We start from the raw sequence: 22,546 nt of genomic DNA, 5'->3' as shown, positions 1-22,546 counted from the left end.
TAAGTTAGTCTTGCTGCGGTATATGGCTCCTACTCCTACAACTGTTCTGCATAGCTGCCATATATTACCCATGTTACAACTCAGATCTCCTGAACTTTTCTTACCAGGATGTTTGGGTAGTATGGAGGCAAAAGTGTATTTAAAGCAGAACAACAAATTCAACCTATGTCTATACTGTTAATAATGACCAGTGACATGTATCAGTCTGAAAAATTCCTCAGTGCTAAAGTTTTGATTACAAAAAATTAAAAAATTCCCAACTTTGTTATTGCTTATAGTTTATAGTTTTATGTTTATTTATAATTAGGAGAGTCTTGCTACGTAGAAGTCCCGCTTCTTATTTCCAAGTGACAAAGCCAACTCAAGTAGTTTTAGGTGAAAAACAAGTTGTTTCACATAACTTAAAATCAGATGTGATCAGATCCAGATGCTCAGACAGTACCAAGAAGTTGTCCTACTTGAACTCTTGTCTCTGTTATCAATTGTGCTGGCCTTACTTTCAAATTGAAAGGTTTTCCCCCTACAGTGACAGCAGCACTTCCACGTTCCAATCATTATAGCTCCAAGTCTAGTAGAAGATTGCTTCCTTCCTCAGTATCGAAGGAGGGGGAGGAGGAGGGGGGGAGTGGGGGAGAGGGAGAAGGGGGAGGAGAAGGAGGAGGAGGAGGAGGAGGAGGAAAGAAAGATAAAAAATCTTGGAATTGGCCTCGTTAGACCACTAGGGTCATTTACTTGTCCCTGTGGCTCAAAGGATGGTTATGCTCATTGACTTAATTAGAGCTAGGTCACAGGCCTCCCATACTATGTAATAAGTATGGTCAAAGACATTAGGTACAATTATCAGAAGGAAGGAAATGGATGCTGTGTAAGCAATACAATAGGCTTCCGTTCAAGAACAGAATTCTCTAGGACAGTGACCTTAACTTTTTAGGGTCATAAACCTCTCTGACAATCTAACTTCTCTGTAGAGGAAAATGAGGAAAAACACATACAAATACACATTGGCATATGATGCATTTGTGGACAGAATAATTATTTCCTTCCCATAGGTAGAATATCAAACAGGCTTACAAAGAGTTATGTTTCTTATTTTCATGTAAAAATTGAGAAGTATTTTCTGAGCAATAATTGAAATAAAACTAAATTTCATCCCCCCATAAAACCTGCTTAAAGGTCAATTTCAACATGAAGGTTGAAATTGTTTGACTTAAAGTTGAAATTATGAAATGGCTTTGAAATAGAACTCAAGCCTTCTTTAATATTTAAGCAACTCTTCATTTTGACAGCAACTAGTCCTTAAAAAAAAAAAGACACACAGCAGCCAAGAATCAAAGCACCCATCTTTCACCTTGACAGATGGACAGGCTTGTATCAAGGAAGAATGCTTCAACTTTTGGATGAATTCATATTGTACCATTTCCTTTGTCCTCAAATCCATGAGATCATCTTTGGCAAAGACTGTTTCATTGATGCACTGATGTCAGCATGGAAAGGATTAATAATCCATGCTTTAATATAAAGGTCTTCCAAAGCAGAAGCAACCTTCAAACAAAGTCTGCAGTGTTCCCAGAGATCTGTACATTTCTGCCCATAGGAAGATCAACTGACAGGGCACAGTCACACTGGACTCCCATCAGGAGAAGCAATTTTTCAGCAATGGAATTCTTATTGGTATCTACTTCCTTTATAGCGGCAACCTGATCAAAAACAATCATCCATCATGGTGAGCTGGGAAATAAAAATATATACCTAATCATTATATATGTGTGTGTGTATACATGTATATGTATACATACACACACACATATTTACAAATAAATAATTAATTAACTCTTCCTTGGCAAATTGTTCCAAGCAGTTTTTTTTTTTATTTCTTTCAAAATAAATTAGTTTAGATTTGTACCTATAGTCCAATCAGGAGTTTGCTTCAGAAATTTGATGTCAAGAAATTCTTTAAATTTCTAGCAGTAGGGAATTTCATGTTGTGGTCCTATTTCAGGGCTATTTCATAGTTATAAAACAAAGATATATATAAAACACATAAATATGCAAACATACATATGATATATACTTGATAATGCTTTTAAACCTTAAAAAAATGATTTATTTATTACCTTAGAAGATAAATTCCATGAAAACAGGGCCTTTGTTTTCTTAACTACTGTTATCCCTCTTTGTCAAAGGTCTAAAGCCATGTTCATCCATCAGTTTTCTCATGAAAAAGGTTGATATTTTGTTTACTATCTGGCTGTCCTTTTTGTCCTATTTATAAAATCAGAACATGACAAGAAAAAGGGGTATTATTTAATCTCTCTCCCAAAGCACAAATCTATGAAGAAAAATTAAGGCTTAGGTATAAAGAGTGATTGGTTTTTCTTCCAGACTAAATGACCAGGAACACAGTAAGAAGAACAGGAGGAAATGAGATTACGTCAGATCATGTATGACCCTCTCGGCAATGGTAAGAATTTGGATCTGATCCTAGATAGGACGCAAGCCATCAGAGGGTTTGAGCCAGCGTGTAACAAGACCAGCTTGATAGCTAAACAGGCTCATTTTACTGCTGTGTGGAGAAGAGGCTAGAAGAAGCAAGGATGGAAATAGGGAGATTAGTTAGGAGTCTCCCTCAATAGTTCAAAAGAGGAATAGTGGTGGCTTGTACCTGGGCAACAACAGCAAAGGTGGATATACTTTTGAGAATAGAGCCAAGCCAAAATATACAGCTGATAGATCAGATGTGTGTGAAGAAAATGGAAGAGTCAAGGATATCTCCAAGTTCTTGGCCCTAGCAACCAGATGGTGCCGTTTACACAACTTGGGAAAACGCTAAGAGAAACCGGCAGTAGGGAGGAATTAAGAGTCTGTCTTACACACATTCAATCAGAGACGCTTACTGGACACCGAATGAGGATATCACTTGGATAAACAAGTCAGGATTTCAAGGCAACTGAAGATAAGAACGAGGCATCTTAAGAGAGTACTAAAATAGTATGTATGGGACTGAATGAGACGCCTTCATAAAGACAGTGTGACTCAGCAAAACACAACACATGAAGCTTCTGCTTCATCAAAACAGCAAAAATAGGTATGTTCATCTTGCTTCATCTGGGTTCAGAGGCCAAGGTTTTCCTTCCAATTGGAGTTTTGCCTGGGAAAAAACTTTGCTTAGCCTGAGCTTCAGAGGTCCTGAGGCTTTTCCAATGCTGAAGTGATAAAAAAAAATATTACAAAGAGATGAATGCTCTCCCAGACTGAACAAAACTCCCTAAACCATCTCAAAGATATCAATAGCTTTTAAAGTTTCCCCAAAAAGGTGCCTAAAATAGGAAAACCAGGAGAAGTTATCCCAAGAGATCTGAGTAATTTCATCCATTTGCATGCTAAAGAAATGTGACCTGATTTTTCCAAGAGCTGCTTCAAAATATTAGACTTGCCAATAAACCTGGAACTTCTCCAATTGTGGCTTCCTTTCCTTGCCACTGCAATAAGCAAGTTCATAAACAGGCTGCTATGTTGGAGAAATCCAAGTTTTGCCCTCTTCTCATGGTGAAGATCTATTTTGCCTCTGTATGTTTTTTTAATTGAAGTATAATTGACAATGTTACATTAGTTTCACGTGTACAACTTAGTGATTCAATAACTTTATATGTTATGCTATGCTCACTACAAGTGTAGCTAGCATCTATCTCCATACAATACTATTACAATACCACTGACTATATTCCCTATGCGGGGCCTTTTATCCTTGTGACTTATTCATTCCATAACTGGAAGCCTGTACCTCCCACTCCTGTTCACTCAATTTGCCCATCCCCCTACCCTCCTCCCCTATAGCAACCATCAGTTTGTTCTCTGTATTTATAGATTTGTTTCTGGTTTTTGCATGGTATGTTTTTTTTTTAATTTTTTATTACTTTTTAAAAAAGATTTTATTTATTTATTCTACAGAGAGAAACAGGACAAGCAGGGGGAAGAGCAGGCAGAGGGAGAAGCAGCACCCTGCCCCCCCCAGAGCAGGGAGTCCACCGTGGGGCTCAATCCCAGGACCCTGGGATCATGACCTGAGCCAAAGGCAGATGCTTACCCGACTGAGCCACCCAGGTGCCCCTGCCTGGTGTATTTTCAACATGTAGAGATGTAAGATCTTCCCTTCAGCTCTATGGTCTGCAAGCTTTCTTTGCCCAAAAAAAGGGGCCACCCCAAAAAATGGATAATCTGATTTTCTTCTTTATGTTATCTTTAGTTGAGGCTAAATCAAGTGCAAATCAAGTCCGATGTCCATAATCCTAACAGGAAGGTGTATTTTCTTTAATTTCCAACAACAGGAAATTGTTTCATTTCAAGACATGAAACATAACAGTAGTTGCATAACAGCTAATAGTTATATCAGCATTCCATGCCACTCTACTCTTAACTATATGATATCATTTTTTTTTCTTAGTGGCAATATTATAAGGTATAAGAAGAAAAAAAATTGCCAGCCCACCAATCTCCTCAAGGTCACTATGTCTTTCAAGACTAAAGTATAAAATCAATAAGTCCTCATCCTTCCACGGTGGTGAATTTTACTCCCAGAATCCATATCCATTCATTCACTTACCCTTTCAACAAATATTTGGTGAGCATGTACTATGTGCTGGGCACTAAGGCTCCTGGGATACAGCAGCAAGCCAGACAACATTCTCATACTACAGCTCACAGTCTCATGGTAGTAATAGGCAAACTAACAAGCAAATCAGTGTATATCATATTGTCAAGTAGTGACAAGTACTAAGAAGAAAAGTATAGTGAGGTAAGGCAATAAGGATAGATTTGAGCTATTTGCAGGGTAGAGGTGGTAACAGGGAGAGGGTTTTAAAAGAATGTCACATTTGAGCCAAGACCCAAATGCAATGAGGAAGAAACAACACTCCAGATTCCCCAATAGAATTCATCACTTCCTACTTCATGTTTCTTTTGCACTTTATACCTCCATTCATCTGACAACTGTTTCTTGAGTGCCTACTGCATCCCAGGCACTACTCTGGAGCTGTATACCAGCTTTAGCATATCCTGTTTCTATATGTCTCCACCAAGACATTACAGTGATGAGAACAAAGTCTTTGTAGCTCCTTGAATGCTTTGTATTTTGGAGTACAAAGCTTCTGATGGAGAGATGAATAGATAGATAGCCCAAAACTCAAGTACTTCCAAGAGTCAAAACTGTTATTTCCCTTGCTGCTTCCCCAGTCAATATTCACCTTCTCTTAGAAGGAAGCCAAAGTTACACACACTCCTCCTAGAGAACTCAGCATAATAAATCAGGTTAGGCCTACTGGGAAATAAGGCGTTCGAGTAAAAGGAAATCTTTGATTAAAAATGTAGTTCATTATTCAACACTCTTTGGTAGACAGCAAATATAAAGGCCATAAACCTTGTCTTGACTTAATAATTCAAACAGTTCCCCAAGCACAGGGTAATGCAAACTGACTCTTGAAATTGAACCCAACAAGTGACTCACTGGTCATAAGTACACACACTATGTCACACTTGTGTGATGCTGTCAGTGTGATAAGAGTATTCAGATGTCAAAATCCAAATGGAAATAAGTTTAGTAATCCTATCCACATATTTCTCCTTTTATATATGTAACTCTGTGTTTCTTAGTACTTAGAGAAACCTTTCCAAATTAGAGGTGAGTTTTGATAAACCAGTCTCCCAAAATGGATTATGCACCCAGAGAAATAACACTAAATACTATCTGGTTGAGCAAGATGAATTATAAAGTATCATTAAGCCTGAAGACACACTACTCTCACCATACTGAAAATATTCATGACATTAATGAATCTTTGCCAGCATCCCTTGTAAGGTATGTACCAAAAAACTTAGCAACAATTTTCTACCTCTATAATCATTTAGTAAATTGCAGCAATAATACACTTGTTTCCCCATAATTGCACTTTTTTGGGCAATACAGATAATATTCATCATGTAAACCTCTGTTTCTGTTGTTTTAAAGATCAAACATCTTTTCACCTGAGAAGCACAGAGGGGCTGGTTTCCCTGGCAACATAATTTGCTTCCAGTTCAATGGAACATCGAGTCCTTTTTCATGGGTTCACTGCACTGAGCGGCCAATCCTAGTTCAGAGAGCCCCACTTCCTTTGCAAAGAACTATAAAAAAAAGTCTGTTGCTAAGGTGTTTTTGTTATGGTTAAATGAACCTCTTAAATATTGATTTTAATGCTTTCAATTTTTTAAGCTACTCTGCTTTCAGCTTTTTCTTAAACACGTAGGACACAGCTCCTCCAAGCCTCTTATTTATCTGCCCTGGCTCTTTCATTTCAATGATGCAAATCAGCTGGCATCTTCTTTTGTAGATTTTTCAACTGAAAACAACAATCATTTGACTGAATGAGAATGGGCTTGGGAGAGCACCTGCTTTTCCAACTCTGGTGTGATACAGAACCCTAACGAAGTAAATGCCCTTCTAAATTGGCCAAATTTTGACTTCTAGACCTAGAATACTTAAAGGTACCTATATCATAGTTGAGTTTCTGTTAAAGCAAACAGCCTTGAACCATTCTGGCAAATGTCTAGTTTTGATAGCAGATCTTCAACCTAATTAGGTTCTAGTCTGTGTCCAGTCTTTCAAAATTCAACCTCTGCACCCTTTCAGGGATATCCAGTTACACAGCTGGAATTCCTATGAAATATTTGCCCATCAGGATTAAAGAAATCTGTATGAGGGAATATCTTACAAATTTTACTCAAAAAAGTCCAGGTGGGTAAATTTGATGTGCTGCCTACAACTTCTAAATAGCAAAATCCCAGTGAAACAACATGCTGTTGCCAAAAGACAAGCAGCAGCTCAGGGTAATATATGAAAATGAAGTACAGAAAACAAACGCAGGAAAACAGCTTCTGAAAAATGGCAGAAAGCCATTCGATACTGTACATGGAGGCTTATTACCTCATCTCACCAAAACTACCTTCAAGTTTTAGAACACGCTTAAAGACAGTGGACATTTGGCAGAAATTATTAAGAAATTTTGATGTCATATTTGGAAAAATAATAGAGAGCTGGAGTACCTATATTTATGGAGATATGACAGCAAGTAGGAACAGAAATAGCTATGATAATGAAAATATGGTTGTCAAATTTCAGACAGAAACTTCCTGTCTTTAAGACTGAACTTTAAGTGAAAGCAAACAGAAACTGAAGACTTAATTGTATAGTAGTCACTGTGTCAAAAAGCAACAAAACCAGTATGATACCCAGTTCAGCATAGAATGTAGAAATGGACTAGGCATGCTAGAGAGTTATGCAGAGGCATCTTAGGAGGAAAAGACACACAGGTATGGACAAGTTGAAGGACATAGCTAAATGCTATCTTAGCCATTCTTGATTAAAGGCTCCATAAATATTCTGATAAAGAAAAATTGATAGTTAACTCCACACATTACAAGTTATATTATATGTAGTTTGCTTTCAGTTTTATGGTAAAGAAGTATAGTAGGTTGAATGGTGGCTCCCAAAAAGATATGTCCTTATCTTAACCCCTAGGACTTGTGAATATGATCTTACAAAAAAAAAAAAAATCTTTGCAGATGTAATTAAGGATCTCAAAATAGGATCATCTGGATTCTCCAGGTGAGCTCTATATCTAATGACAAGGGTCCTTCTAAGAGACACAGAGCAGAGACCCACAAGAAGAGGGGAAGATAGAAATCAGAGTTATGTAACCACAAGCTAAGAAACACCTGGATACATCCAAAGTTGGAAGAGGCAAGAAAAGATTCTCCCCTAGGGCCTTCAGTGGGAGCACAGCCCTGTCAACACCTTGATTTTGCATTTCTGGCTTCCATAACTGTAAGAGAATAAATTTCTGTTGTTCTAGGCCATGATTGTAGTATTATGGTGGCCATAGGAAACTAAAAAATAAGTACATAACATGTGTACAATGCAGTAACTCTTGGGCAGGGATGGTTAAAGTTAACATATGAGGCAAAAATTGCAGAGTCTAAATTATCTTGAAAATTCCTTGAATTACTCTGAAAGTACGTTCATAAATATCCAGTGTAGCTCATTTTGATTTCACTGTTTGAAATGGATTGCTGCCTCTTGGTTGAGCACCAGATGCAGAAGCTGGCTTGAGTTTCATATATATTTTTTAATCCTATATCTCCAAGCACTAGATTTTCAATCAGGGAGAGATATTCACAGCCAGAAGGCACTACAGAGTCCAGACTACAAAGAGAGCATCACTCAACCAGGTCTAAGTAGTTTTGCCATAAACTTCTTTGCAATAGACATCTTTGCCACAAATATTTTTCCATATAACTAATTGGAAATAAGGTAATTTTGCCAAAAAAATAAAATACCAAATAATAGCATAACAGTGACAATGATAACAAAGCTCAGCTAAAAATGCATTATAGCATTAACATTTCTTCCACATTTTCCATAGAACTTTGGAATGACTATCAATGGACATGTGACACTATGCCAAGAACAAACAACAATATAGAAGGCTTTTATAATACAATACAAAGCTCATTTTAAAATATGCATTCTAGTATTTGCAATTGATATCTCTCTTTATGAAGGAAGAAATTTTAGGAAAAAAAAAGTGTAAGGCCAATGAGGAACAAGTCAAGCAAAAAAAAAAAAAAGTCTAATACTATGAACAAAAGGACTTTAAAGATAAGTGCTTAAGTATCATCCACAAAATAAAATCACTTATTTGTATGTATTGACATGAATTCATACTAAGCATTTTGGATATACTCAAATATTTTATATTTTGCAATAAAGTCTTTTTAATTTTGCTGTTCATTTTTCATGTTTCACTATATTCTTTTTATTAAAGAAGAATCATTATGTTATACATCTTTTTATTAATGCCCTTATTTTATATTTTGTGATTTTATCTTTTACAACAAAGTTGCCTTACAGCCAATTAGTTATATGGTGAAAATGTTTGAAGCAAAAAGGCTTGCAGGAAAGATGCTTACAGTGAAAATGCCAGACAGATACCCATCCTTGTTCATGTTGGAGCAATTCTTCATCAAGAGAAATTAGGAAGCCAAGTTGCCTGTTTACTAAATTGCTCTCTTTATTATTATTTTTTTTTGCTCTTTATTTTACTTCAAATTGCCCAAACACTTATATTTGAACCCAAGTTAAATGACCACTTGAGGGGGATGCCTGGGTGGCTCAGCAGTTGAGCATCTGCCTTCAGCTCAAGATGTGATCCCAGGATCAGGATTGAGTCCCACATTGGGCTCCTTGCAAGGAGCCTGCTTATCCTCTGCCTGTCTCTGCCTCTCTCTCTCTCTCTCTATTTCTCATGAAGAAGTAAAATCTTTTAAAAAAGTAAAAAATAAAAATAAATAAATGCCCACTTGACTGTCCCCACTGTGATCTAACTCAGTGTTTTTCAACCTTATGGGACCTAAATATTACCTGAAGTACTTTTTTAAAAATACAGGCTTCTCATAACACTCCCTGATTTTAAACTATATTATAAAGCTATAGTAATGAGAACAGTATGTTATTGCTATTAAAAAGATACATAGATCAGGGTGCCTGGGCAGCTCAGTCAGGTAAGCATCTGACTCTGATTTCAGCTCAGGGTCATAAGTAGGGAGTCTGCTTGAGATTCTGTCCCTCTGCACCTCCCCCCTTCCCTTGCTCTCTTTCTCTCTTTAAAAATAAATAAATAAATATTTTTTTAAAAGATACACAAATTAATGAGACAAGGTAGCCCAGAAATAAACCCATGCATATATAGTCAATTAATTTATGACAAAGAAGCCAAGGATATAACAATGGGGAAAGAACAATCTCTTCAATAAATGGTGTTGAGAAAACTGGATAGCCATGTGCAAAAAAATAAATCTCAACTACTATCTTATACCATACATAATTTTTTTACCATACATAAATATTAACTCAAAATTGATTAAAAACATGAATGTAAAACCTGAAACCATAAACTCCTAGAAGAAAACATGGGCAGTAAGCTCCTTGATATTAATCTTCATGATAATTTTTCAAATTTGACACCAAAACCAAAATTCAACATGTGAGACCTCCATTAAACTAAAAAGCTCTGCACAGCAAAGGAAACCATCAGTAACCTACTAAATGGGAGAAACTATTTGCAAATCATACAAAATAAGGGGTTAAATCAAAAATATATAAAGAACTCCTACAACTCAACAGCAAAAAACAGCAAATAATCCAATTTCAAAAACTGACAGAGAATCTTCTCTTTTATAGAAGACATACAGAAGGTCAACAGGTGCATGAAAAGGTGCTCAAAGTCACTAGTCATCAGGGAAATGCAAATCAAAACAATGAGATATCACCTCACACCTGTAAGAATGGTTATTATCAAAAAGACAAGAAATAACAAGTGTTGGCAAGGATGTAAAGAAAGGGAACCCTCATGTACGGCTGGTAAAAATGTAAATTGATGTAGCCACTATGGAAAATAGCATGAAGAGTCCCCAAAAAATTAAAAATAGAAATACCACACGAACCAGCAATTCTGAGTGTTTGTCCACAGGAAAAGAAAATACTAAAGATATATACATCCCTGTGTTCATTGTAGCAATACTTACAATAGCCAAGATATGGAAATGACCTAAATGTCCATTGACACATAGATGGATAAAGAAGTTGTATAAATATGCAATGGAACATGCATATTGGAACATAATGGAACATTATTCAGCCATAAAAAAGAACAAAATCTTGCAATTTAAAACAACATGAATAAACTTTGACAGCATTCTGCTAAGTGAAATAAGTCAGAGAAAGACAAATACTAAATGATCTCACTTATATGTGGAATCTTAAAAAAAAATCTTTTTTTAAAGCCACATAGATACAGAGAATAGATTAGTGGTTGCCAGCGGTGGGAGTGGGGCATGAGTGAAAGAGAGTTAAAAGGTATAAACTTCCAGTTATAAAATACATAAGTCATGAGAATGTAACGTACAGCATGACTACTACATACTAAAGTTCTCATCACAAGAAAAAAATTGTTAACTATGCATGTTGATGGACGTTAGGTTTACTGTAGTGAACATTTCACAATATATGCAAAAACAAAATCATTATGTTATACATCTGAAACTAATATAATGTATGTTATTATACATCAATAAAATAAAACAATAAATGAATATTAAAAATTTTAAATGAAATAAAATTTTAAAACATGGACTTTTCCTCAGAAGATCCTGTTTAGCAGGTCTGGAGCAAACTGAGAATTTCTATTGTTAACAAGTGGCAGGTAATTCTTAACCAACTAAGCCACTCAGGCACCCCATTGTGGCAAGGAATTCATATGATCAGGCGAGTTTGTAAACTACTGATTTAGTCCATGCCATATGCTTGATCCTCCTCAGCTTACTCTTGCTGCCTTTATAAACTTTTAAATTAAAGGAACACTCTACAATCTCACTAAGCAGCTAAACCCAGCCACCCAATAAACCAGCAGGTACAGAAAAGGGGCAAGTAAATAAGAGAAGGTCATCATAGGTGAAGCCAGGAAATAGTTTACATTACTTCCATACATATTCTGCTGGCCAGAACTCAGTCATAGGGGCCCAGAGAGATGCAAAAAGGGCTGGGAAATACAGCTCCTGTGTAGAGAGCCACTCTTCTGCAACCACTCTGCACTAGAAGTGAGAGCATGAACCTCTGGAGGGCAGCTAACATCCCGACTCGCATAACTCCTTCATACAAAGGTATCAGTATTTGATAACAACTTGAAGCTTCCCAAAGAAGATTTGTTAGCAGAAACCAGCTTTTAAGCTAAAGAGGCAGGTTAAATATAATAGTATTGAGTTTCACTTGGCTTCATGGCCCTTGGGAATAAGTTAGTGCTGGTAGGTCTTCTATGTTAGGTCATTGAAGGAGTAAAGAAGAAATGTAAAAAGAAGGTTTTCAAAGTGGGTGATAAACAAATACATGATATTCCACTTTGACCTCAACTGCAATAGAAGCAGTTAGATGGGATCATAAGTCTTAGGATACTTAAGAAAATTATGTTCACAATTATTCCTTCATCTCCTCTAAGTGAATTTTAATGATATCCCTCTTTCAATAATTGCTATGTTTCTAACTTCCCAGTGGTCCTGCATATTCAAATGAATTGTGATGAGGACCTGCTAATTATAGTAATGAGATTTAGGAAAGGGAATAATTCATAAATATAATACCTGTGCCAAAAGTGGGTCAAAGCCTCAGCCAATCCAACTTCTTCAGAGGCCCAGTGAGAAGAATGTAATATGTCAATGAGCATTCCCAAACCTTGACCTATTCCACCTATTTACGCACCAGCACTCAAAGGGCACACAGAGTTTTCTCTTTCCCCACTAGCTCCTCTTTATCCAAAGTCATTACAACTGTGGGTTCCTGGTGTCCAGTCAGTCATTCAAGTGACCACACAGCAAATAAGAAAGAGTATGTTTTAATGATAGAGACAAATTCCAACCATGCTATGTAAAAGGAGGCGAGGTGGCTGCTTTTGTTCTTAATCCTGAGATGAAAATTAGTTCCACATATTACATTTCTAAAACTCATGATTCAAGCCAGAGAAAGCCAGCACTCAAGGCTCTCTTCATAACAGTTTGATCCAAACATGAAGTGATTATTAACAAACACAAACTTAAAAAAAAAAAGATTTTAGTTATTTATTCATGAGAGACACAGAGAGGCAGAGACATTGGCAGAGGGAGAAGCAGGCTCCCTGCAGGGAGCCTGATGTGGGATTCCATCCCAGGACCCTGGGATCATGCCTAGACCCAAAGGCAGAAGATGCTCAACCACTGAGCCACCCAGGTGTCCCAACAAACACAAACATCATAAAATCATGGACACTCAAAACCAGCCCTCCATTGCCTCTGAGCTACTGGGAATCCCAGATTTGCATTTCATGTTCTACTGAGTTGTTCCTCAAGAAACCCTAAAAGGAAGCTGGCATCCACCTTCTGTAACATGCTATGGTGGGGAAACTGACCATATACTTAAGGACAAGGACTCCAGTGGGAAAGAAAGAAAGTAAATGAAACAAGGCAAATTTTTACCTATCCAGAGCTGTTAGTCCTAGATCAAGTTCCAATACGGTATAACTGAGGGCATCCACAGTACAAAACCACAGAAGTGGGAGACTTTGGGAAAAGCCAAGGATGGGTGCTTCCAGTGAAACCAGGCAATTGTCAGTTAATGCCAGTTAGTGGACAGGGATTGAACTAAATATCTAGTTTGGGTGGTACAAAGGAGCAAAATTGGATTTCAGGGTCCTATGATTGGGAGTTTTCAGGAATAAATAGAAAAGCAGGGTCCACTTCTCTCAGGAACTATATTGGCAAAATTTCCTTCACTGCAACACACTTGAAAGACATGAGGAAGCCCACAAAGTCTTCAGGAGGATGCTGACCTATAAGGTAATAGGCAAATTGCAGTGCCATCAGCACCCCAGCATTGGTAATCTTTATGCCAGGTTTCTACCCTCTGACTAGAAGCTAGCAAAGATCACCTTTACTTGCTTGAGGCTGTGAATTCATCTTAACAACTACAGCAAAGACCTGGCCAGGGCAAAGACCAACAAAGTGTTTCTAAAATTATCTATAACTTACTTCCTATAATCTTAACCCACTCATTCAATAGTTTCTATCCAACTCAAAAAAATATGAATATTTAGTAAAATTTATTTAGCACCTACTCTTTGCCAGGCATGCTATAAGCACTAAGGATATGCTATTCAACCAAATCGGCAGGGTCACTGATAGAATTTACATGATAGCGAGAAGAAATCCTAATCTGCTTTCCATTGTATTCATAATCTATTTAGGAAAACCCAACTCCTTTCTTTCCTTCACACAATTTTCCATCTCACGGAGAGAGTTAAACACCATACATTTAACAAGGCCCATAATGAGATAGAGCAAGTGGCACAAAGATAAGGTGTGATCCACAGTCTAGTAGGAGAGACCACACATTTACAAAAGTTTACAATGTAAACAGATGTTACGGATTTCACTGTGCCACACACAACCCCCCCCAAAAAAAAAGACATCCTGATACCCCAACCTCCAGGATCTCAAAATGTGAGCTTAATTTGGAAATAGGGTCACTGTAAATATAAGTAGTCAAGATGAAATTATAGTGGAGCAGAGTTGGACTCCTAGCCCATAATGACTGGTCCTTACAACAAAATAGCCATGTGAACACAGAAACATCCAGGGAGAGCACCACATGACTACATAGGTAACATGCAACTAACTGCAAGGCAAGGGATGCCAAAAATTATCAACAAACTACCGGAATCTAGGTTCCAGAGGAATCATGGCTCTATGACAACTTTATTTTGGACTTCTGGCCTCAAGAACTGTGAGACAATAAGTTCTGTTGCTTAAAGCAACCCAGCCTGTGGTAATTTGTTTTGAGGGGCCAAGGAGAGTTATTTACCAGGTAAGTATTTTAACATAGCTATGGAAACAGAGGAGGAAACAACTATACCTGTGATAGGTGGGAAAACTTCCCACAGGAGATGCTATTTGCACAGGGCTTTGGAATATAAGACCTTTGTCAGACACACAGAGAAGTCAAAATGCAAAGGTCCTTTTAGACTGTGCCAAGGATGAAGAAACATCTGTTGAAATAATGGCAAGTAATTTGGTGGAGCTGCAAAATTCTAAAGCACCCAGAACGCCTTAGGCACTCTCCTAACTGATACACAGAAGATGCTTGGAGGTGGAGGACTATGGGCAAGGGGCTAAGGAGTAGACAGTGAAACTGGAAAGTAAAGTTAGACCCAAATTATGCTGGCACAGTAGATAATGGGAAATCTTTAAGTAATTATAAGAAGATGAACAAAATGACCGTGTTGAATTTTTTGGTACAATATCCTTGGCAAGGGATCCCTGGGTGGCGCAGCGGTTTAGCGCCTGCCTTTGGCCCAGGGCGCAATCCTGGAGACCCGGGATCGAATCCCACGTGGGGCTTCCGGTGCATGGAGCCTGCTTCTCCCTCTGCCTATGTCTCTGCCTCTCTCTCTCTCTCTCTCTCTGTGTGACTATCATAAATAAATAAATTTAAAAAAAATTTAAAAAAAAAATATCCTTGGCAACAGGGTGCTGAATACACTTGAAGGAGTAGCATGTTAACTGGTCTCCAAACAGTTAAGGAAGCACTCAAATACAGCATGTGTAACACCGTGATGTAATAAGACATAGGTATATTCAATGGTCCCAGTTCCAGGCACAGAACTTCTAAAACACTTGGAATTTCCTGAGTGACTGAGGGGAGAGAAGCATCTTTTTTTATTCATTGGAAGCCCCTTTCAACCATACCTTAAGTTTATGCTAATGGCAGACACTTGGAGGATGGGGGCTGGTAGCATGGCAGTGGGAATACAGGGGATGAAAAACAGAATTACTAAATTAAGAGGTAATACGGATGAGTGATGGGTGTGGAAGGTGCAGGAGACTGAAACAGTTGAGACTAGTCAAGGGCATTTCTGCCAGAATGCAAAGTTCAAATTCTGTTCTAGCCACTTAGAGTTGTTTGACCTTGGACAAATTACTCAACTTCCCTTGCCAGTGTCCTCAGCTGTGAAACAGAGATATGGGCAGCATAGAGTAGGAAATTGGTGGGATTAAATGTGTTAATACACAGATGGTACTTAGGAAAGACCTGGGTCATATGAAGTCCTTTGTCTGCATTTGCTATGACGGCAGTGATATGTATGGAAGAAATTCTTGGGCTAGGAATGAGGATTTTGAGAACATTTTCAAAAACAAAAAGTTTTATGAGAGTACACAAGAGGAAGAGATTAGCTCCTGGTAAACAGCAGATGGAGCAAAGACACACAATCAGAAAGGGAAAGTAAGACTGGGGAAAACAGATGACATGTGAAGGCGACAGACAAGGAGGAGCTAACACAGGCATGTCCAGAGAGAAGGTAGAGCAATATCACAAGAGCCTGTCCAGTTCACCCCAAGAAACCTATGCTGCAGTCAGTAGAGCCTTGGGAGGCTGAGCCCTTCCAACAAATGGGCTCGTGTGGCTACTTGGCATCCCCTTCACCTTTTTTTTTTTTTTTTTTTTTTGGTACCTCTCCACCTCTTTCCTTCAGGAATTACCTCTTCTTCATTGGATTAGTCTGTGGGACTTTTATAAAGAGGTTTTGCCTTCCCCTAGCCAGGAGGTGGGTACGTAGTCCAAGCTGGGCCAAAGAGAACCTATCTCATTAGAGTGGAATTGGGAGGAAAGTGAGGGAAAGGCTGAGTAAGGCTGGATTCACTGACACCAGCCATAGTGCCAAGATCAAAATATGAAGCACTTCCTGCCCGAAGACATTCCTACCCAGTTCCACCCTCTCTGGGCCAGCCGCTTCTCTCCTATGGGCTCTCCTATACCACTGCAGTAAATTCTCTTTCTATTTAAGGTAACCAGAGTTGGTGTCTGTTACTAACCACCAAAGACCCCTAATACCCTAAAGTCGCTCCAACAGATAGATAGGCGTTCCTGACGATCTGCTCTCAGAATAGACATACCAACAAGAAAACAGCAAAAAGCTGGAAGACTAGGCTCACTGCCTGGCAAGCAAAGTCACTAGCTGTGGTCTGACAAAGGCATGTTCTCTCCTCTTTCCCTCAGAGAAATCTGAAGCCTAGTTGTATTTCCTGTCTTCAATAGTGTGTTGTGATAGAAGTTATAATATGACCTAGATTTCCTACCTCCATCTATCATTTTATTAATTGCTTTTTTAGTTTTGTAGACACCAAGAAAGGGGTGCTGTTTCTAGAAATGAGTTCTCTCTTCTGATCACAGTCCCACCATGGGAGATCCACTGACTCTGACTTCCCTCATCAGTACCTCATTGATGTTAAGAATAAAAGAACCTTGTCAGATCAGATCAGCCTCTCTCAGATCTGAGCCCAATTGTTCCCTAGGGTTTTGTTCAGCTAGGATTATGTTTCTAACCAATAGGCCTCTAGCACTGCCTAAGGCAGAGACCATTCTAAAGTCAAATCTGTATCTACCAGAATCAGTGTTCTGATCCTTTCAAGTTCTCTATGAACATGGTTGCAATATTCTTGATGCTTCATTTGAAATTAGACATTCTTTCTCTAACTGATGCTGTATACCTTTTGAATTTTTTCACTTCAACAATTTATACTGAATACTTTCCAAGTATTAGAACCAAATGTAGGCAGGTTGTCAAATCCCTGGAGGGAGTGAATGCTATTCATTTTGTATCCCGTGTCCACCAGAGCACCTGGCATATGAAAAGATCAGACAGGTTTCCTTGTCAAAGGAAGGTTTGCTTCACTGAGTTTTCTGCAAAGCAGGTTTCAATGGCCTATCATAATGTCTTATCTGACCCTCAAGTATTACAGTATATGGAATAAATGGAACTCCAGAATTATACTGCTTGGTCCCAAATCCTAGCTCCACCCCTTCTGACTATGTGACCTTAGGCTAATCAATGGACCTTTGAAAACCTTAGTTTCCTCTGTAGAATAGGATTATTAATATCTGCCCCATGAAGTCATTAGAAGAATTAAATAAGAAAATGCCCATTTAGTACTGTACATGGCACATAGTAAATGTTTAATAAATATTATTCTATCAGGGCACCTGGATGGCTTAGTTGGCTCAGGTCATGATCCCAGGATCCTGGGATTGAGCCCTGGATCAAGCCCTGCCTCAGGCTCCCAGGGAGCCTACTTCTCCCTCTCCCTCTGCCCCCTACCCTCACCCCAACCTGTGCTATCTATCGCAAATAAATAAATAAATAAAAATATTCTAAAAATTAAAAAAAAGCATGACTCTAATATACATATTATAATTTGTTTTTTTTTAAAGATTTTATTTATTTATTCATGAGAGACAGAGAGAGAGGCAGAGACATAGGCAGAAGGAGAAGCAGGCTCCATGCAAGGAGCCTGGTGTGGGACCCGATCCCGGACTCCAAGATCATGCCCTGAGCCAAAGGCAGACGCCCAACTGCTGAGCCACCCAGGTGTCCCTAGTATAGATATTATAATCACAAATTCTGGTACACAAGAAACACAATATAATATAACTATAACTCAATTTAAATTTTGACTTTGAGCCCCTCTTCCACCTCATATGAAAAGTAAAACTCAGTTAAATAGAAAAAGTACCTCTTGTCCCTCTCCACCTTGCAGTTGTCCCTAAGTTCCAGACAAGGCCTTGGTGATGGTGGGAATAGGGGCTTGTGACCTTCTTCTAAGAATGTAACTCACCTTACCCAGTCCTTGACATAGGCAATGGGCCATATTTTCATGAACTGCTCCCTGGAGATAGTGATCCACAGAAATGCCATGGAATACCATGGCCAGAGTCTACATCACATCTTTCCTGCACTTATCCCCCTGTGCTATCTGAAAGATTCTTTCAGGTCTCAGATATACACTATCATTTGCTGTCTGTGACTCAGTGAAGGAAGCCATAAGAACTTTTGGATGTCCTGGAGTATGAGTGAGTATCTGCAAAGATCTCTGAGAATTTCTCCAGCCTAGACATACCTAGCAGCTAGTTCTACTACACAACAGTACCATGATGACAACAGAAATACCTCCATAAGATTGGTCATTTCCTGATCATCCTCCAGGATGCCAGGCATGAATCCTCTCTACTCTCATACCCCTAATCAAAAAGCAAGGGGGTCAGAGGACAGTAATTGTGTCTCCCTTGCTGGGAGCAAGAAGAACAGGGTGCAAACACTGGAGCAGGAGAGAAGAAAGTCCAAAGAGGAAAGGAGGAAATGAGAAAGGAGAGCCAGAGAAGGGAGAGAGCAGAGAGAAGAGAGAAGAACAGGATAAGGAAGAGGAAAAGAGGTCTCTCTCTTGCTTCTGCCTTACTTCTCCCTTCTCTCTCTTCCTGGTCAGAGGGTCTTTACTCAAAGAGGGTAAGTGGGAGGGGATCGGAGAGGAGAAATATCAGGAAGAAACTCAGAGAGAACTATTCTGACTCATCATATTTACTTCCTCAATCCCTGTCTCACTCTTGAATTTTGCAATTTGAAGCTAAGCTTTGCCACATTTTCCACAATTCGCCTCTGGGGGGTAAGTGGTGGCTAGGAATGTTTAGGGAAAGGATGAAAAGAAGAATAAGCAAGGTTAATCCAATGATTAACCTCTGACATCATTAAGAACAAAGCATCATAAAAATGGGACTTGTGTTCAGATGTGGAAATGTTCTTTGAGTTTCTACAGGAAAGCCCTTACAGCAGGTGCAGTACTCTAAGAGGTGGAATTCCATGACTGTTAAGAAAGCCCACCAGGCCCTAGGAGAAGACCTGAGAGCTCCAGGAGGCAAGAGGATTCAGGATGGGAGGGTAAGCCCTGGCCTGTCCCTGATCCAAATGTGCCAATGGCTCTCAAATGGTTTTTACTTTCCTTTTCTCTTCCAGATGGTTCTTGCCTGCCTCCCTTATCTTGTCAATATGGAAATCTCTTCAGTAGCTTCTTGACTTGGGGAGAAAATCAGCTGTTTGACTCTCTTACTGTGTGCTAGCGCCTTCCATCACATATTCCAGGACTATTGGTGGCTATTTATTTTTTATCTACAGATGGCTTCATAAAAGCCATTCTCCTTCTACTGAAAAAAGTCCAAGTGGTGGCTGGATATTCATTTAAGATGCAAATCAACTTATGCAGGTGGCATAAAATCACAGCAGGCTTTAAGAGCCATAGAGGAAAGTGAAAATGACTCAAACAACTCAGTTGCTTAAGGAAAGCACAGCTCCTCCCACTTGCTCTCCTTAGGATCACGCCTTCACAGAGGGGCTATAGGTCTTTGACCTCTGACCTAGATCATCCCAATTAAGAGGATAAAGCTCAATTCCAATAACTGACTAATTCTGGTCCCAAGTAATATGTGAAAGGGAACTTTAATAATCCATCTGTTTTCAAGTATATGACATGGAAGGGGGGGCTAAAGTTTATATATCTCTTTTTAAATAATCCAAAGTTATAAGATGAGCATAAACTGCATAAAATAAACTATTTTCAAGCACAAAGTCTGTAAGTAGAAACTTACTCTCATTTATCCATCACAAGTATGACAGGGTCCCTATTTGGCAATATTTTATTGGCCTATGTTGAATGAGCCTGTATTCAGTCAAAGATAATGTATTTGTCTATCATTCTAGTCTTACTACCACTACCTATTTTCAGTTTGAATTAGTAACTTGATCATATCAAAGAATTTTATTCCAGAAAACTGTTAAGGCACATGTTGCTCATGGTTGACAATATACTTCTTGAACTCTCACTGGTCACCTCCATGCCATGATTTGATAGCAACTGCTTAAGGACCTAGCCTCCTCCCAATGCAAGTTTCCTAGCTCCACACTTGAATTGCCTCCATTAATGATGAGTTTTGATTTGATAAGTTAGAAAATAATAAAATCTGGCAGGGATGGGTGGGAGGAATACAAAGGTTAAGTAGGGAATTACAGAACATCCCTTAAGTTTGGGGCTCCCAGAGTGTAGTGCAGACAGCTTGTAGGCCTTGCAGAAATAGCTCTGATCCACCTTGGTATGAGGCCAGCAAGAGGCCAGAGAACATCTGAAAACTTCCAATTGGTGTCTGTCCATCCCATCCCCTACCTCCACTAGACCCCAAAATGGCTCAGAATAGACCACCTCAGACGTCAGAGATATATACAGACAGAAGCCAAAGAACAAATTGCTGTAAGGACAAGGTTTTCCAGCACAGATAGAGGGTGATGATGGACCTCATGGCCCTGCCTCCCCTGCAAGGTTGGATGGAAACCTCAAATGGTTAGCTCATCCTCTGAGGAGAATTAAAGTGGTAGAAAGTGGAGTTTTCCAAAGGAGCTATTTACCTAAAAATCTAGCAGATAATAAATTTCCTTAAATTGAATCCGATATTTTCTGTAATTCAGAGAAACAGAGGCTCCAAAATCCAGATTAAGAGAAGTCACATAGTAGTAGTAGTAATAATAGTAGTAATACAGTAGTAATAGTAGTAGTAACAATACAGTAGTAGTCATCACAGTCATACTAATAGTAACACAGTAGTATAGTAGCAGTAATAATACAGTAGTAGGTAGTAGTTTGGTGGTAGCAGCACTAAACAGCCACTAACATTTATTGAGTACTTCCTATCAGCTGGGCCTTCTGTAAGTCTTTTATATAAAAATGCTTATTGAATACCTATGACAATCCTATGAAATGGGTATTTATCCCCATTTTAAAGATGAGAAAACAGACATAAGAAAAAGATAAAAGCCTGAACAGAGAAAGACTCAATGAATATTTGTTAAGTGAATGAATGGGTTCATTTGTGAAATCAAACATAAACAGGATGTGGTTCTCACATAAAATCAGAAGGTATAGGCAACTCAAAGTCACTGACAATGCTTTTTAGTGCTCTATATTTAGAAACCAAAGGTAGAGGAAGAACTTTTAATAAGAAGAAGAAAACAGAAATAAGAATAGGTAACCATCACAGGCTAATCTACTGACTTACTTTTTCTACCTTATAATTTCCTCCACCCCTTCACATCAGTTCACAATAACTTCCTTTACTCTTCCTCTAACATAATGCTATATATAACCTCTACCAACTTCCAAAATGAAGTTTCTAGAGACAGTGTTTTTCCTGCTCTTCCACACTACAACTAGTAGGCAAGGCTGAGGAGGCAGGTGGGAGGCATCCACCAGGAAGAAAAGGCCATTAGGACCACATGGGCCAAAGACAGGTGAGATCTTTGAGCTCAAAGCTACTCCTAGTCCAGACATGGCCCCACTCCCCAAGCCATGGCGCCAACTCTTTAACGATATAATACCCTGCCATTTGATTGCTTTTTCTCCAGGCAAAAGTCCTCAGTGCTATATATTTACTTTATAATTAAAGTGATTTTAAGCTTGAAAACACACACACACACACACACACACACACACACACACACACAGGGAAGACTTGCAGTCTCTGTTAGGAGGAGATGAACCAAAGTGATTCTGCAGTGTGCACAGAACCCAGGCCTCCCTCCTTTTCTAAGACAAACACTGGGCCCTGGCTGGTCACGCCACCTAGCGGCACATTGTTCTTCCATGAGCCTCCCTCCATCTGAAATGAGGGTGCCCAGCCATCAGTTAAATTATTCCATCTCACAGCCTATGAATTTCAATAAATATACCATCTGTTCACCTTCTGTGTGGGAGTTCAATCATCTTCTTGGCAGCGGTATTATTCTACAGCAATTACCTATGTCTTTATCACCACTCAATGAGCTGCAGCAACGTCTCTGTAAAACTGACAAGTTTTAAACATTTTCTGTAGACAGGATGGTCTCTATGGTTAGAACACGAAAAAATATCCCCGTGTGAGTGTGGGGGGGGACCCGCAACCTCATGAAATGGGCAGACTTTCCTTTCAGCCACATTGTAGAACCGTGGAGCCTCGGTTTCCAGCTCAGTGAGGTAACAAGACTGGGAACAGGACAGGCCACGCTGAGAGGAGCCTCATGCTGACACA

General features: G+C 38.9%; 1 protein-coding gene and 1 long non-coding RNA gene across 9 annotated transcripts in view; one reads left to right on the top strand and one right to left on the bottom strand.

Moving 5' to 3' along the window:
* Positions 1-22,546, bottom strand: part of SYT16 (synaptotagmin 16) — a 234,343-nt gene that overhangs the window by 162,367 nt on the left and 49,430 nt on the right. The window lies entirely within an intron of this gene.
* Positions 2,500-22,223, top strand: LOC144320699 (uncharacterized). The gene is made up of 2 exons (XR_013386308.1): positions 2,500-3,085; positions 19,452-22,223. It is a non-coding gene; the product is annotated as an uncharacterized LOC144320699 (long non-coding RNA).

The sequence above is a fragment of the Canis aureus genome, chromosome 9 (assembly GCF_053574225.1).
Source record: "Canis aureus isolate CA01 chromosome 9, VMU_Caureus_v.1.0, whole genome shotgun sequence".
Lineage (NCBI taxonomy): Eukaryota > Metazoa > Chordata > Mammalia > Carnivora > Canidae > Canis > Canis aureus.
This window is presented reverse-complemented; position numbering and strand designations above follow the sequence as displayed.